We start from the raw sequence: 12,988 nt of genomic DNA, 5'->3' as shown, positions 1-12,988 counted from the left end.
TGAGGTGTGCTGTAAGTGTGAAAACCCACCGGATTTTGAAGACTTATGCAAGATAAAGAATGTGAATTATCGTATTAATAGTTTTATATTAAATACATGTTGAAGTGATAAGATTTTTGATACATTGGCCTAAATATACTTTTGTAACTACTAGAAAGGTTAGAGTTATACATGTGACTTGAATTTGCGGCCCACATTTTTTCTATTGAACAGCACTGGTGGAGGCAGTAAGATTTGCAGGTGGGGGAGAAAGATACCTATCCCTAAGTATCCTGTGCCCCAAACCCTAATAGTAAAAGTTTTAGGGGTTTATTTTGTTTTTACACCTTAAGATCCATTTTCAGAAGCAAGAATGAATGAAATATCAACTCTGGAAATTATTCAACAGGTAGCATAAGGAGAGACCCAAGAGAGGAAGGATATTGCATTATGTCACCGCAGAAGCATCATGTAACAAGGTCAGACCAGAATCTGGCTTTGCCCTAGAACTGCTTTTTGATCTTAGCAAAACAACAACAAAAAACCCCACCTATCTTGGCCTTTTAGTGTTCTCAGTTTGTAGTGGAGATAATGCCTCTGCCTTACTTTCGAGGGATAAATGAGATGATCCCTGTAAAATGCTTTGAACTCCTCTAAGAAAATTCTCAATAATAGTTACAGGTCAAATCCTGTTACAAAAAAATACCCTACAAAAGGTGTGGGGGGGGGGAGGTACAACAAAGGCTTTGTGTAGAAAAAGATTTCCAAACTCCAGCCAGTGATTTACTTATTAAAAACAATATTTGACATGACATTTCAGTACAACTAAAGAATTTAGACCATCTCTTAGAAATCATTATAAAGATATTTACTTATTTCATACTGTTAGAAGGCTGTTGAGGTAGGAATGCTGAATATTGAGGTAATATCATCAACTCAACATTTATTGATTTTGCTACAGTTGTATACTGTGAGCCACTCTGGAAGGAAAGCAGATGAATATAGCATATGGTTCCTACATTTTGTCTTCTGATTTGTGTTAAACATGTTTGTAATTTCTTACTGTTTGACTTTTTTTTTAACCATTTCTTTACACAGAGTAAAACTAAGTAATTCATCCACACTGTACCTAGTTTTCAGTAGAGGACTTGAAGGCGCAGAAAATTGTTTAATTAAATCAAGTACTAAAATCCACAATCACACAAATGCAACTTATTCTTTATCCCATGTTGCCCTCATTATTGGAGAAATTAAACCATCACTTAAAAATATCACCTTCTTTTGCACCCAAACTGGAGATCAAGTGAACTAAAATTTATGGTTTACTGATTTCCAAAATAAGCCAAAATACTCACTATGCAGAAAGGCAAAGCCAAAATGGAAAATTGGCATATATTCTGTTATTTGGTGGTGATTTGGTGTGTCTCTAAATTTCTAAGCTATTAAAAAAAAAAAACCCTACAGTTTAGTTTCAACTCAGAGAAGCACCTAGAATTTTTCATCAACCCTCCCTCCCTCACAAAACAAAGCAAAAAAAGTCCAATGTGGGATTTAAAACAAACTTGAAAAAAACTTTGAAAAAAAACATCACAACAAGCACTTTTAAAATTCTTTTTGGAGACAGGTTATTTAAAAAAATCAGCTGGATGGGAATTTCCTGGTTGTCCAGTGGTTAGGATTCCGTGCTTTCACTGCCCAGGCCCTGGGTTCAATCCCTGGTTGAGGAACTAAAATTCTACACACTGCACGGTGCAGCCAAAAAAAAGATAAAAAATCAGCTGGGACTGAAAAAAATGATTTGTAACAAAACTAAATGCATATCTTCATGGAATACTTAATGGTGTTTTATTATCAAAGAAAATAAACACCTTAATAGCTAGAAAAAAAGAAAATAAAAAGTACACTGGACTTCAGAATATCTTTAGAAAAGTCATCCACTCCCTTGAAGTTCAAATCCAGGAAACATAGTGAAATACTATGGGGGGGCGGGGTTGAAATTTACTTTGTTTTTATAAGGCATTTTAAATTTAGAATTTGCATAATAAGTAAACTGTAAGCATTGGACTACTTTTAACTTAGAATGCCAAAAACATGAAATTCATAATATTTTAAAACATAAGACTCAATTTCTTTTTTCTACTTTTTAAATAGAAGATAGGTGATTTGCAATATCAGTTCTAGGTGTATAGCACAGAGACTCAGTATTTTTATAGATTATATTCCATTTTAAGTTATAGAATATTGCCTATATTTCCTATGCTGTAAAATGTATGAGACTTTATGAATTTCACTGGGAATTGAGAAATACTAATATTAGTTCACTTTTAGAGAGGATTTTTAAGTTCAGATGTAAAGTTCTTTGTGTATGTCCATGTAACTGACTTGCATAGTAGTAATTATTGTTAATAGGTATTTTATATGTTTAGGATTGTGAAAAGGCTAGAACTGTGTGTTCTGTACATTCTCGTAAACATAGATGACAATCTTAGGCAGGAGACTACTCCCACATCCAATATGCCAGTGCCCGCATGCCTCTTAAGCCCTCAGGGCCCCAGCCTTTAACTTTAAAAGTAAGCAGATTTAGCAGGGGAATTATTCTGAGATGAATGAGAAAGAATGAGATTATTTTGTGAATGACAATTTATAATAATAATAATAGCATATATTTATTGAGCACTGACTGTGTATCAGGCACTATTACAAGAGCTTTCCATGTATTGTCTCACTTATTCTTATCAATAACCACATAAGGAAGATACGATTAACCTATTTTTTTTTTTTTTTTTTACAGAAGATGAAACTGAAGCATATGGTCACACCGTTCCTAAATAACAGAACAGGTATCAAATCTAGACATTCTAACCCCAAAGCTCTTACTCTGAACTGTGTCTTTACCATGGTGGTGGTTTAGTCACTAAATTGTGTCCAAGTCTTGCGACCCCATGGACTGTACCCCACCAGACTCCTCTGTCCATGGGATTTCCCAGGCAGGGATACTATAGTGGATTGCCATTTCCTTCTCCAGGGGATCTTCCCAGCCCAGGAATCGAACCCCGGTCTCCTGCATTGCAGGCAGATTCTTTACCAACTGAGCTACAAGGGAAGTCCTAAGCCTTCACCATACACAACAGAAAATGGAATAGGAATAAGGCATTGAATTCAGAGTCTTCTAGGATCCCTTTCGATTAATATAGCCACACCTAATAATATACTTTTCCTCTGACCATCAGGCAGGTCTGGTATCTAAATAAAAGCTGCTTCTAAACAATTAAAGTAGATTCTGTCCTTGTCTCAACTGTTAATACTTTCTAAGGGTTAATATGTAGAATCCACAGCCTCTTATGCTTTTCATAATCTTTTTGCAAAACTTTAAAAGGATTTGTAGGAACTACTGTCTTGCAAAAGAACATATAACAAAAGTTTAGTAATTTCATTATTTTACTTCAGCTTCAATTTCTTTTGTTAAATAACAGTGTGTGTATAGTATGTATTATATGAGCCTTTTTTGTAAATTTGTCCCTATTTATATATATTCAAAAGGAGACTTTGTAGAATAATGCTAATAATGGTTACTTCTAGTAATGGAATTTTACTTTGTACTTTTCCCTATTGCTTGATTTTTTTTTTTAAAGAAGCATGGATCACATTTACGAAATCAATAAAGTCTCCCCAAAATAAAGTTATAGTTGTTATGCATCCAGACACACCATGCAACAAGACAGTTAGAGAACCCTAGATCATTGCCAGAGTTTTAACTAGCCACCTAAGTTTCTTCAAATTTTATTTCATTTAAAATGTGTCTCATGTAATAGTAAGATAACGAATTAGAGTATAAGAAAGAAGAAATGAGGACTAATGATAAATGTATAAACATTTGGGCATCACATAAATAGAAAGATAGAGTCTAAAGTTTTGTTTTCAGAAATTATACGTCAGGTTCAGTCCAGTTCAGTCGCTCAGTCATGTCCGACTCTTTGTGACCCCATGGACTGTAGCACTCCAGGCTTCCCTGTCCATCACCAGCTCCTGGAGCCTGCTCAAATTCATGTCCATCGAGTCGGTGATGCCATCCAACCATCTCATCCTCTGTTATCCCCTTCTCCTGCCTTCAGTCTTTCCCAGCATTAGGGTCTTTTCTAGTCAGTTGGTTCTTCACATCAGGTGGCCAAAATTTTGGAGCTTCAGCTTCAGAATCAGTCCCTCCAGTGAATGTTCAGGACTGATTTCCTTTAGGATTGACTGGCTTGATCTCCTTGCAGTCCAAGGGACTCTCAAGAGTCTTCTCCAGCACCACAGTTCGAAAGCATCAATTCTTCAGCACTAAGCGACTTCCCTGATGCTCAGATGGTTAAGCGTCTGTCTACAATGTGGGAGACCCAGGTTCGATCCCTGGGTCGGGAAGATCCCCTAGAGAAGGAAATGGCAATCCACTCCAGTACTATTGCCTGGAAAATCCCATGGACAGAGTAGCCTGGTAGGCTACAGTACATGGGGTCACAAAGAGTTGGACATGACTGAGCGACTTCACTTTCACTTTCAAGCCTTCTTTATGGTTCACCTCTCACATCCGTACATGACTACTGGAAAAACCGTACCTTTGACTAGCCGGACCTTTGTCAGCAAAGTAATGTCTCTGCTTTTTAATATGCTGTTTAGGTTTGTCATAGCTTTTCTTCCAAGGAGCGAGCATCTTTTAATTTCATGGCTGCAATCACCATCAGCAGTGATTTTGGAGCCCAAGAAAATAAAGTCTGTCACTGCTTCCATTGTTTCCCCATCTATTTGCCATGAAGTGATGGGACCAGATGCCATGATCTTCGTTTTTTGAATGTTGAGTTTTAAGCCAGCTTTTTCAGTCTCCTCTTTCACTTTCATCAACAGGCTCTTCAGTTCCTCTGTGCTTTCTGCCATAAGGGTGGTGTCATCTGCCTATTGAGATTATTGATATTTCTCCTAGCAGTCTTGATTTCAGCTTGTGCTTCATCCAACCCAGCATTTTGCATGATGTACTCTGCATAAAAGTTAAATAAGCAGAGTGACAATATACAGCCTTGACATATCCCTTTCCCAATTTTGAATCAGTCTGTTGTTCCATGTTCAGTTTTAACTGTTGCTTCTTGTCCTGCATTCAGATTTCTCAGGAGGCAGGTAAAGTGGTCTGGTATTCCCATCTCTTGAAGAATTTTCTAGTTTGTTGTGATCCACACAGTCAAAGGCTTTGGCCTAGTCAATAAAGCAGAAGTGGATGTTTTTCTGGAACTCTCTTGCTTTTTTGATGATCCAACAGATGTTAGCAATTTGATCTCTTGTTCCTCTACCTTTTCTAAATCCAGCTTGAACATCTGGATGTTCTCAGTTCACATATTGTTGAAGCCTCGCTTGAAGAATTTTCAGCATTACTTTGCTAGCATGTGGGATGAGTGCAATTGTGTGGTAGTTTGAACATTCTTTGGCATTGCCTTTCTTTGGGATTGGAATGAAAACTGACCTTTTCCAGTCCTGTGGCCACTGCTGAGTTTTCCACATTTGCTGGCATATTGAGTGCAGCACTTTCACAGAAATTCCATCACCTCCACTAGTTTTGTTCATAGTGATGCTTCCTAAGGCCCACTTTACTTCAGACTCCAGGATGTCTGACTCTAGGTGAGTGATCACACCATTGTGGTTATCTAGGTCATTAATATCTTTCTGTGTATTCTTGCCCCCTCTTCTTAATATCTTTTGCTTCTGTTAGGTCCATACCATTTCTGTCCTTTATTGTGCCCATCTTTGCATGAAATGTTCCCTTGGTATCTCTTGATATCTGCTCAAATTTTCTTGAGGAAATCTCTAGTCTTTCCCATTTTATTGTTTTTATTTCTATTGTTTTCCTCTATTTCTGTCAGGTTGGCAGTTTATATTCTGAAATCCTGTTAGAAACCCCAAGATCTGATCTGTTTTTCTATGAATCCACTGTCTTTGTCATATTCAAAGATAATATATTTTTATTTCATATGAAACAATTTAAAATATTGTTTAAAAATAGTTACTTTATGCAGAAAAGACTAGAAGGAAATATGTTCAAATTCTAGAAATGGATGCTGATGAGAGGTAGAATTATGGAAAGTTCTTTCTGCTGTTGCCTTACCCTTTTCTATATTTTCTAAGTTTTCTGCAGTGAACATATATTACATAGATAATGAAATTTTTTTTAAAGAAAAAAACCTAAGAGGTGTTTGTACCTGAATGTACAAAATCATTTCATTCAATTTAAGCTAATTTTAATATTTTATTTAAAAGTCCATTTACAAATCTCCCACATAATTCCAAACAATTTGTTATACCTCACCTTCGAGGACATGGAGCACAACTGCTCTCCCCCACCATACACACATACTCCCAAGAGGACTGCATGCGGTGACTTCCTTCCAAAGAATACAGTATGTAAAGAAGAGGAGGAAAAAAGAGTAACTTTTTGTGGAGAAGGCTGACAAACACTATTTCAGCCAGGTGATCAACACCTGTTCAACATCATCAGCTGTAAGTCACATGGATAGTAGGTACCCTTGATACACATGATGAAAATGGTACTTTACCTCTGTGGCCATGCTCCCCAAAAGCCATAATCCCAGTCTAATAATGAGAAAAACATGCGACAAATCCAAACTGAAGGATGGTTTATGAACCTACCTGACCAGTCCTCCTCAAAAATGTCGAGATCATCAAAAACAAGGCAAGTCTGAGAAATTATCACAGCCAAGAGGAAACAAGAGTCATGACAAATAAGTGGAATGTGGTATCCTAGAGCAGAAGAGAGAAAGAATATTAGGTAAAAACCAAGGAAATCTGGTTAGTCCATTAATCATTACAAATGCACAATACTGACATAAAATGTTGATAATGGTAGTATGTAAGAACTCTATTCTGATTTCACAATTTTTCTGTAAATCTAAATCTATTATACAAAAATAAAGGTGTTTTTTTTGTGTGTGTAAATTTATTTTACCTTTTTGTGACTTTTTAGAGAAAATCTTGGCAAAACTTGTAATGCACATGAAGGCTGTGTTTTCTGAGTTAGAAATTTGTGATATTATGAAACCCTATCTTGTCATCCCAAATGCAAAAGAAAGACATAAAAATAATGTCCCATAAGTCATCTCCAACAAAATTTAAACTACTTAAGACTTTTAATTATCCAAACTTATAGCTATACTAAAAAGATTGATTTTCCAGAGGGTAGATGTCATTCTAAGATACTGTTCTGACTTTACAACTGTGAGAAACAGACATTTCCAAGCACCAATTTATGTGTGAAAGATATACACACATGTACACAAAATTTGAGGACCATATGGCAAGTAAGGTAAGGGGGTGGGCAAAATAGAAATATCAAATGGGACTGTGGGAATAAGAAAGCAAATTTCTAGATTTGCCAGTTCAGTAATGCTACCATTAGTTAGTCTGAGATAGCATTCTTATGTCAATAAGTGGTGTTCAAAGAAATTTTGAACAAAATGGAGAGCACACCATCAGCATTAGGATCTAAGATAATTTATGTTGACATCAGAATTTGTGATTTTTCTGATCTCTGTCAGAAGACTGAGTCATTTGGCAACAAATGATGAAAGATACAAAACGAAGATAAAGGCAACCATAAATCTTGTGAAATGTTCTGGGAATTTCTTTAAATACATACATGTGCATGCATGGGTTTGTGCATGCTAAGTCGCTTCAGTCATGTCCGACTCTTTGCAACCCTATGAACTGTAGCCCACCAAGCTCCTCTGTCCATGGGGATTCTCCAGGCAAGAATACTTGAGTGGGTTGCCATGCCCTCCTCCAGGGCATCTTCCCGACCCAGGGACTGAACCTGCATCTCTTATGTCCCCTGCACTGGCAGGCAGGTTCTTTACCACTAGCGCCACCTGGGAAGCCCAAATACATACATAGATACATAATAAAAATAAAGCTACCACTGAGATAGAATATATATAAATGAGTTCTTTTTCAAGAAGAAGATGATAAGTTCTAGGGAAAAAATTTCTCTTAAGCATCTTCAGCTCTTCTGGAAGAAAGTACAAGGTCAAATATAACCTTGTTTCTGTTTCTATAATTATACTAATGGAATGCCTAAACTTCAGGTAAATTTTTTTCATTTGAGGCATTCATTACAGTAACTAAAACCACAGGATATAATTTATTTATCTTGTCCTAGGTTTGGGGTCCTGTTAAAAATGTGAAAAACACAAAAGACAACTTTTCTGAAATAGCATTCAGTTACATTATTTTGAACAGATGGTAGGTTGTATTCAGCTGTTAAATACAAACAAAAGTTTGGATGTGAGTGGAATAAATATTGGTCTTATTTAATTTGGGGGATTTTTAGTTTTTAAAAATGTGTGTGTGTATGTGTGTATATACACACACACACATATACACATATATATATACATACACATACTGTGTAAAGAGAATTATGACTTTTAGGCCCATGTTTAACTGTTATCTTTTGAGAACCTATGTCACTACTTCTAAAGAATTATATACTCTATATAATTGCTTTTCGCCCTTTCTCGTGGCAGCTGTTTTCCCCTTTCTTATGGCATCTTTCAAATGGAAAGATGAGTGAGAAAAATCCCCTACATTTAAAACCTACCAGGGAGAGAAAAGCAGGAAGAAGTCCATAGCCCCTGGGGATTTCAGCAGATTGACCTGAAAAAGGAGTACAACTTGAGTTCCTCCTCTAACAACACAAGCTCCAATCAGAGAAGTTTCCAAACACATGAAGCTTAGCAAGACCACCTGCTTCTAACACAAGACAATGGCCACTGGACCACCAACTCTGTTGCCTCAAGTCAACACCAGCTCTCCTTCACAACAGATGATAGGCTTTCCGCTAGAAGAGCTTCCTCATTTAAAAAAAAAAAAGGGCGGAAAGAGAAATTTAACTTCATATATGTGCTAGAAGCTCATAAATTAGGAGTAAAATGGACAAATGAAAAACCTGAAATGGAAGTCAGTCTGACAGTAGAACCAAACATTAATTGCACAGATACCAGCCTTGGCAAGATGAAGTGAGGAGTTCAGATCCCCACTTGGCCAGGGCATGGGCCTCCGGGTGCTATGGGAGCCAACAGGAAGTGGAAAGGAAATTTTGCCCAGGTGCTTATGCCTTCCTCAAGCATGACCAATCTCAGCGGATGTGTGGCACAACCCAGGATCCTTCATTTATCATCTCTTAATGCAAATCAAAATTACAATGAGGTACCTCTTCACACTGGTCAGAATGGTATCATTAAAAGTTTACAGGGGGCTTTTCTGGTGGTCCAGTGGTTGAGAATCCACCTTGCAGTTCAAAGGACACCAGTTCAATCCCTGATCCAGAAAGATCCTATATGCTACAGAACAACTAAACCCCTGTGCCATAGCTACTGAGCCCGTGTGCCTACAGCCCATGCTCCCCAACAAGAGAAGCCACTACAAGGAAGAGTAGCCCCCACTCACCACAACTAGAGAAATTCGTGCAACAACGAAGACCCACTATTGCCAAAAAAAAATACATCTTTAAAAAAAAAAGTGTTTACAGGGACTTCCCTGGTGGTCCAGTGACCAAGAATCCACGCTCCCGATGCAGGGGCCCATGTTTGATCCCCAGTTAGGGAACTAGATTTCACATGCTGAAACTAAGAGCACACCTAAATGGTGCACTTTAGTTGCTCAACTAAAGATGCCACAACTAAGACCCAGCACAGCCAAATCAATAAAACACTTTTAAAATTTACAAATAGGGAGCTCCCCGGTGGTCCAGTAGTTAGGACTCTGTGCTCTCACTGCCAAGGGCCCAGGTTCAGTCCCTGGTCAGGGAACTAAGATCCCACAAGCTGCATGGTATGGCCCCACAAAAAAGTCTATAAATAACAAATCCTGGGAAGGGTGTGGGGAAAAGGGAACCTTTTCTACATTGTTGGTGGGAATGTAGATTGGTGCAGCCATTATTAAAAATGGCATGGAGCTTCCTTAAAAAACTAAAAATAAGAGTTGCCATATGATCCAGCCGTCCCACTCCTGGACATATAGCTGGAGAAAGCTCTTAATTTGAAAAGATACATGCACCCTAATGTTCACAGCAGCACTATTTAGACATGGAAGCAACCTAAATGTCCTCTGACAAATGAATGGGTAAAGAAGATGTGATATATACATGCAATGGAATACTACTCAGCCATCAAAAAGAATGACATACCATCATTTGTAGCAATATGGATGGAGCTAGAGATTATCATACTAAGTGAAGTAAGACAGAGAAGATAAATATCATGATATCATTTGTACTGGGCTTCCCTGGTGGCTCTGATGGTTAAGAGCCTGCCTGCAATGCAGGAGACCTGAGTTCAATCCCTGGGTTGGGAAGATCCCCTGGAGAAGGAAATGGCATCCCATTTCAGTATACTTACCTAGAGAATCCCATGGACAGAGGAGCCTGGTAGGCTTCTATTCCATTGCCTTCTCCGAAATACAAACTACCATATACAAAAAGGATAAACAACAAGGTTCTACTGTATAGCACAGGGAGCTATGTTCAGTATCCTGTAATAAACTATAACAGAAAAGAATATTTTATATATATATGTATATGAATCACTTTGCTGTATATCAGAAACCAACACAACACTGTAAATCAACTATACTTCAATTTTAAAAAATTTGTAATTTCTTAAGATCTCTATCTTTCATACCACTCAACAGGAGAAGAATCACTGTGATCAGACCCACAACTTCCCTAGCTCTCCCAAGAGTTAAAGTCAACTGCATTACAGTTTCCTTGATTTGAGTCCTTAGTCATATATGAGATAGTCTGTTGAACTGGTATTCAATTAAAGGTATATAAAGCAATATTTAACATTTTGTAGGTTAAGAAAATTAACAAAGTCTTGGTATCACACAACTCCCATAAGTCCAGATTTCTTAAAATTATAAACTCATATCCCTTTAGATAAATTTTTTTTAATTTTAAAGATTTTCAAAAATAAACATTTTTCAAGAGCCTTCCATGATACAGTTAATTAAAACCCATGTTACTTATTCAGCAGTGCCCGCAGCAGAGTCACAGAAACAACCGGAGAAGAAACAAGCTATTGACAGAGAATAGAAATGTTTGGGACAAATGTATTTCACACTGTTTAAATGCATTACCGAACACCCGTAGAACAGAACAGTAAACAAACAGCTGTGAAAAAGAATGAGGAGGATCAGATGCAGAAGGGTAGCTAATAAACATTAAGTGAAAAAGCAAAATGCAGGAGTGTATCCATGTCACCACTGAGGGGTGGGTGGGAAAGTACGCTGGCCTGCTTCGACTTTTTGGGTGCCAGCTCTCTCTGGACAAGGACACAAAGCCTTGTGCCAGCGTTTGCTTCCAAGGAGGACTGGTTGGGTACAGGATAGGGTTTCTTTTCACTATACACTATTTCATACCTTTTGAATTTTTAGACTATTAACTATGGATTGCCTATTGAATAATAAATATTATCTTTTTAAAAAGCTAGGGAAGCTGTGGGTCTGATCACAGTGATTCTTCTTCTGTTGAGTGGTATGAGAGATGGAGATCCTGAGAAATTATAGATTTTTAAAAACTGAAGTATAGTTGATTTACAGTGTTGTGTTAGTTTCTGGTATACAGCAAAGTGATTATACATTTTCAAGCATATTTCGGGAATAATGGAAAAAATTACTGCTACCTTGCCTCAGAAAGCTACAGTGAAGGAGTTGGGGGCAGGAGGAGATGTTAACTAGGATGTTAACCTAGTACCAGTGTTTGCTTCCGAGGAGAAGATATGTTAACTAGGATGTCAGAAGGTAGATCAAAATTAATACCCAGATTGTGAAAATACTTCAATTACTGATGGAAGGAAAAAGAATACTCACTGCATTTAAGTAAGCAGGGATACATTAGGAAAAAGGACCAAACAGATAAAATGCTGGAATGTTTAAAATTTTTAAATTAAACTTAAAATTGGTTAAGTTATTAAAAGTCCTTTGTGAAACAAAGCTTCAGAATGTGGTACTATCATAGTAAAATATATAAAGAGATTTGTCAAATGAACCCCATCAGATCCAGAAATCAGTAAAACAATTTCCCTGTCTTAAAATGCTTACACAAACATACCCCTAACACACACAAATTCAGACACATACTGTAAGCAACACACAAGACCATTAAGACAAATCTAGACTTTTATAGAGATTTATTTTTTAGGGGTCATTCTTTGCATTTTTACTGCCCTAAATTTCCCTCTTCAAGTCACAGCAATGCAGAATTGAGCTTTCTTTCTTTTTTAGTTTTGTTTCCAACCAAGTCTTTTGTACACTTCTGGAATTTAAGCCACCTATGTTACCGCTACTTATCTATAACACCATTGCTTTGAGGGATTAAAGCAGGTTTCTTGTAATACACTTAGATCAAGAGTTATCTGAGTTGAGAAGAATATCCTGTTTGAGTTGGGGCTGAGGAACCTTTATTTTTTTATTTTTTATTTATTTTTTTTGATCTTGAGTTGTTTTGATTTCCCCTGAGAGCAGTAATCTTCAGCAAGTGATATTTTTAAAAAGCCCCAAACACACCACAAAACATTCCAAGTGATTTTAACTTCTGAATGAGGTTGGGCTACCTGAGTGATTCTCTCTCTTCTCTTCTTTGGCAGAAAGGATTAGAAACCTCCACAGAACTTGCTCTCTATTAAAGTGGAGTGCTGTGCATTCATTGGCAAGAGGTGAATTGTTTTCAGATTACATGCGAAAGAGTGTGTGTGTTTCTTTCCCACATCAAAGACTTGGATGGAAGCAGTTCTGAGTATTGCCAGGGATGCAAGAATTGGTGCTAAAGTGATTAACAAAATTGCTTTCCTGCAAAAGAAGCACAAAACATTACCTAGGGATTAGAGGAGGAGAGGGCAAGATTAAAGGTGATGTTGAATTTTGGGTGGAATATCTTATCCATCTTTTTCAAATCATGCTTCAAGGATTCTGTGGC

At 37.2% G+C, this 12,988-nt stretch overlaps 1 long non-coding RNA gene across 5 annotated transcripts in view; it reads left to right on the top strand.

Annotated features, from left to right (window-relative positions):
- Positions 1-12,988, top strand: part of LOC138985795 (uncharacterized) — a 39,392-nt gene that overhangs the window by 1,591 nt on the left and 24,813 nt on the right. For all 5 annotated transcript variants that reach the window (XR_011462760.1, XR_011462762.1, XR_011462761.1 and 2 more), the window contains exon 2: positions 2,771-2,819. This is a non-coding gene — a long non-coding RNA (uncharacterized lncRNA). The remainder of the gene's footprint in view (positions 1-2,770; positions 2,820-12,988) is intronic.

Source organism: Bos mutus, chromosome 26, assembly GCF_027580195.1.
Source record: "Bos mutus isolate GX-2022 chromosome 26, NWIPB_WYAK_1.1, whole genome shotgun sequence".
In the NCBI taxonomy this organism is placed as follows: Eukaryota; Metazoa; Chordata; class Mammalia; order Artiodactyla; family Bovidae; genus Bos; species Bos mutus.
Note: the sequence above shows the minus strand (reverse complement) of the source record. Positions and strands in the feature narration are given on the sequence as shown.